This window comes from Puma concolor, chromosome C2, assembly GCF_028749965.1.
Source record: "Puma concolor isolate L17-30 chromosome C2, mPumCon1.1.hap2, whole genome shotgun sequence".
In the NCBI taxonomy this organism is placed as follows: Eukaryota; Metazoa; Chordata; class Mammalia; order Carnivora; family Felidae; genus Puma; species Puma concolor.
Genome location: NC_141675.1, coordinates 148,884,829 through 148,890,412, shown reverse-complemented (window position 1 = coordinate 148,890,412; position 5,584 = coordinate 148,884,829). Strand labels below are relative to the sequence as shown.

The 5,584-nt window shown below is 38.0% G+C and overlaps 1 protein-coding gene across 4 annotated transcripts in view; it reads right to left on the bottom strand.

Moving 5' to 3' along the window:
• ITSN1 (intersectin 1) overlaps window positions 1-5,584 on the bottom strand; it is a 220,595-nt gene that overhangs the window by 185,717 nt on the left and 29,294 nt on the right. The window lies entirely within an intron of this gene.

The following is a 5,584-nucleotide window of genomic DNA, read 5'->3' as shown; positions in this document are numbered from 1 at the left end:
TTAATGTCTGACCTGTGAGTTGACCTTAACCACAGACACTTTTCTTAAAGGAGATACATGTTAGATTAGATAAGCAGTCACACGGAGACTCAAAAGTTATTACTGAATCACATTTCTTCACATTCTACTACACATTATCAGCATTCTACTAACACAGAATTAATCAAAATCTTTTATTAAGACAGAGAAAATTAAATCCTAGAATGGGAAACAAAGAATATCTCGAAGGGCTCACAGTCTCTAACAGATATTACATGGGACTCTTTCTCCTCTTTGATCCGGTAGCTTTACTTAGAGGCATCTGCTTCAACAGCAAACATGCACATTATTTAAGCTGTCCTTCTGCACACACTGCTAACCTATTTGGCAGAGTGAATGTTTCTAAAATGGATAGCAACTATAAAAAATGAAAACAGAGAAATTCATCACAACTCAAAAACTGGTCCCTGAGCTCTCTGATCAGAGTCTACATTTGGTATTTCAAAATATTTGAAAATTACATTAAGCAGCAGGAGTTTTAATAGCAGGAGTTTAATAGCAAGAGTTTAATAGGTTAACCACGTCATCTATATGGTAACTTTTACAGCTCTGATCACAGCTCTTTATAAATGGACACAAAAGGTACCCTTTAGTAACAGACAAGGAATTCAATCTGTGCATTACAGGAGACAAACCAGTTCTCAGATCTATACTGAGACAAGTATTTCATGCATTCACCTCAGCAGGGTGGATTTCCTGCACAGTGAAGGGCCAAATGGCTCAAGATTCAGTCACCTTTCCAGAGCTCAGAGGGAAGATGATTAATGCTTCAAAAGAACAAGGAATGGTGAACTTGTTCAATGACTTGCTTACAAAAAATCAGTTGCCAACTAAAAATGCTTCAACCTCGGATAAAGCAGGCACTCGAACACATAGGTTCAAGCAGGGGTGAAGTTCTTGAATGACTCACTTTAAACTTCTCTCTAGTGTATCAGTCATAAAAAGATGATAGGACTATAATCAATTTATTATCAAGTTGACTTTCAGAACATTCAAAAGACTGCAAACTCCAAGATATAAACAAGTGATCTCTGAGCAAACACAAAATGGAAAGAAGAAAAAAAAAAAAAAAAAAGGAAATGAGCTTGATTCTCCAGGAGCTGATTATCTAGTCTGATAATCACCTTGGTCCCTTATTTTTCAGACCTACACCTTTTATTTTATTCTTTAAACTTTAAGTTTATTTCTTTATTGTGAGAGTCCGGGAGGGGCAGAGAGAGAGAGAATGAATCCCAAGCAGGTTCCACGCTGTCAGCATGAAACCCCACATGGGGCTTAATCCCAGAACTGTGACATCATGACTTGAGGTGAAACCAAAAGTTGGACGATTAACCCACTGAGCCACCCAGGCGCTCCTGGCCTATACCTTTCATTACTGCTTCGCCCACTGCTTGTTTTGTTTTGTTTCCTCTTCTCTCCAAAAGTCTGCGCAGGTCAACATGCTGCACTCAGGGACATGTAGCCACTCTCTCACTCAACCCTGAGACATATATGAAATTCCCTTCCTTGATAAAAACTTCAAAAAATGGTGCCAACAAAAATATCCCACAGGACCCAAAGCAACAAGAAATGTCCAGAGGAATGAAATCTACCACTTTCCTTTGAAATAAATTAACTGTAGAAATCATTATGTTGTATACCTGAAACTAGTATAATATTATGTCAATTATATGTCAATCTTTAAAAATTAACTGTTAAGTGATTTTTTAAACTAAAAGATACCTGTTTTAGAAACAATAAAATGCAAAAGAATATTATATCTCTCAAACAACAGGCTGCTGTGGAGAGCAGGCCAAGTTAGCCAGAATGTACCTAAAATAAAAGAGATTAAAGTATGAGTAAAGATCTATCAAAAAACACAAAAAGCAAGGAAGAGTCACTAAATTAATAAAGCACAATTTCAAGGAAAAAGCTGTATGTGATAAAAAAAAGAAATTTTATTTTCATAAGATTCATAACCCACAATGAAAACAACAGTTGTAAAACTGCATGTTCCCAATAACATGAAAACACATAAAGCAAAAACAAAAGGCAATCTCTTTGTATTTACTGGTTAAAATGTAGAAAGTAATAAAACTTAAAATACAACTAAGACAAATTCCTAATTCACACAGTAGCCAAAAACTAAAATACATAAAACTGTCACAAGACAAGTGTCACAAAAACCAACTCATTTAAGGGAGCAGCAACCTGGTACAGACAGAATACCAATGCAGTGAGGAGTTAAAAAGGAAGCACAGAAGTCATAAACTAGATGGGCGCCTGGGTGGCTCAGTCTGTTAAGCATCTGACTCTTGATTTCAGCTCAGGTAGATCTCACAGTTCATGAGTTCAGGTTCTGTGTCAGGCTCCATGTTGGGCTCCGTGCTGACAGCTTGGAGCCTGCTTGGGGTCCTCTCTCACCCTCTCTCTCTGCCCCTCCTCCACTCATGTTCTCTCTCTCTCTCTCTCTCTCAAAATAAATAAACCTAAAAAAAAAAGTCATAAAATAGAGTGTTTACAACTTAATGGGGAAAAAGAAAACACAAATACTACACATACACATACAAATCAAGGGGAATATACATTTATACAAATAACACACCTAGAACACAAATATTTACACAATAAAGCTATATACTATGCTTTGGCTTGGGATTCAGGAGGCACTCGTTAAAAAGGGTAAACATAAGAGGATACAGTCTCATAATCTTCTTAATTATAGGATAAATACCATCTATGGTATGCAATTCGGTATGTAAAGAAAAAGTACTCTTGGGTAAGAAATGTTTAAAATCATTATGCTGTTCTCATGCTTACCCCTTCAGGTTAAAAAGTCAGGAATGACATACCGGTACATTTAGGAAGTAAATGGAATACTCTGGCAAATGTCAAATTAAAATCTTTTCTTTCTCATATATCCTTAAATTCCTATCTCCTAAGGAAATTATCTTCAAACTTCTGTTAAGCAAGAAAACTTTCTGTACACAAAACCTCATATAAACTTGAAATATAAAAGCTGAGCTGCTCTGGCTAAGTGTGGGTAGGAGCCACAGGATAGGAGCAGCGCCACAAATGGTTACACAGTACCCACCACCAGTACCATGAGCCAGGCATGGGGCTAAGGGAATTGAGAAGGGAACAAAACAGAGTCCATGCTCTTAGGGAGCTTATATTCCAGAATGAGGAGATAGCTAATAAATAAGTCAACAAATAAATATGATCATTTCACATACAGAGAACCACTCCAAAGAAACTGAGGTAGGGTAACAAGGTAAGTGATGACCGGAGGTGGTGTCTGGGGTTTCTTCGTGAGCCTGGGTAATCAAGGAAAGACTCTCTAAGAAGACACTGGGGTATTTTCTGGGTAGTTCTAGAGAAGGTTTGACCAATGCAAAGATCCAAAGAAAGAAAAGCTGCTGCTCAAGGAATAGAAAGAGGCCAGGTGAGCTTGTATAAAGTAAACGAGGACAGTGTAGAAAGAGGAAACTGGAAAGGCAAGAGAGGCCAGACCACAACGATGTCTTAAAAGTGAGGTTTGGATTTGAAGTGTGGTAAGTCTTTGAAAGGTTTTAAGCAGGAGAATAACATGACCTGATTTATGCTGTAGAAACTACTGTGTGGAATAGATTCCAGCTAAACAGGAATCAAGAAAATCAGCAAGGAGGGCTTGGCAGACACTCAGGTGAGACAGTGGTGGTCAGAACTAATGTTTTAACAGTGGAAATGATGAGGGCTGGTCGGATTCAGGATATATTTGGACAGAAAGCCTACAGAACCTAAGAATGGATTAGATTCAAGGTGGGCAGGAGAGAGGGAACAAGGATAGCTATGACACTTTCCTGCTGCACACTTGGGTGGGAAATGGCACCATTTACTAAGATGAGAAGGTCTCAGGTATGCAGATTAGGGTAGGGATAGCATTAAGAATTCTGTTTTGAAGAGCCAATCTGGCTCAGTCAGTAGAGCATGCAACTATTTGATCTCAGGGTTGTAGGTTTGAGCCCCATGCTGGATGCAGAGATGACTGAAAAATAAAATCTTTAGGGGCGCCTGGGTGGGTTAGTCGGTTAAGTGTTGAATTCTTGATTTCAGCTCAGGTCATGATCTCGTGGTTTATGAGGCTGAGCCCCACATCAGCCTCTGTCCGTGCTGACAGTGCACAGCCTGCTTGGGATTCTCTCTCGCCTTCTCTCTCTGCAACCCTCCCCTCCTTTATCAAAATAAATAAACTTTAAAAAAAATCTTAAAAAAAAAAAAGAATTCTGTTTTGACCATGTTAATTTTAAACAGACTATTATTAGCTACCCAAGAAGATCTGCCTAGCAGGTGCCCCGCTGACCATATAAGTCTGTAGTTCTTGGGAGAAGTTGGAACTACAAATGCCCACATACTTGCCCAGCTCTTCCCTGCTCTCCTACTTCTATATTCCCATGTCAAATCCTTTAAAGCCTTCTCAGAATCCCCAGTGGTTTTCAAAGCAGTGTGAAAACAATGCTTATTGGGGCACCTGAGGGGCTCAGTCGATTAAGTGTCTGACTCTTGATTTCAGCTCAGGTCATGATCTAAAGAGTTCATGGGATCGAGCCCCATATAGGGCTCTGCAAGAAGCCTGCTTGGGATTCTCTCTCTCTCCCTCTGCCCCTCCCCTGCTTGTGCTCTCATGTACGCGTGTATTCTCTCTCTTAAAATAAACATTAAAAAAATAAAAACTTAATGCTTATCTCCAACTTTCTATCTAAATTTGCCTGTTTTCATAGTGTGATCAGAATAATTAAATATTAAGAAAACATATCACCTAACAGTTAAAATGAAAAAAAATGTAAATCACACTTGTTCACACTAGAATAAATTACATATGGTTTAAAGATTTCAGTGAAAAAACGAAACTACGAAAGTGTGCTAAGAGAAAATAAGGGTTAACATTTTATCAAATCGTGGAGAGAATTTTCTAGTTTAACATTACAGGGAAAAAAATCCTTAAAAATGGAAAATAATGATGGACTGGGCGGGGCGGGGGAGGTAACTAAACACTTCTATAAAAGAACCATACCACAAGTTTTCAAAGCAAATAAAAAATTGGTCATAAATATCTGAAGCATTTGACATTAGGAATTAAAATCCCTAAGTAAGGAGCTCACATAGATTAATAAAAAATATTAACTCCAGAAGAAAATGTGACAAGGACAAGAGCAGAAATTCAAAAGAGAAGAAATATAAATGAGCAATTAACATATGAAAAAAAGTGCTAAGCTTCTTATCCTCAAAAGAACAGAATTAAAACAAGGAGATACTGTATTTCACCTATCAAACTGGCAAACATTAAAACGGCAATGATGTAGACTTGGAGCCCGGGCAGTAATTACTAAGCCCTTTCTGAAGACAATTTGGTAAATTATATCAGGAGCCTTAGATTTTATTCGCTCTTTGACCTGCCAATTGCACTTCAGGGACTCCATCCTAAGGGTGAAGGGTTTCAGGGGCTGTTTGAAAAGATTTAGGTATAAATTATGTTTATCAGATTAGGATACTCTGTACCTAAAAAGGTTGCTTCAGAATCACATCT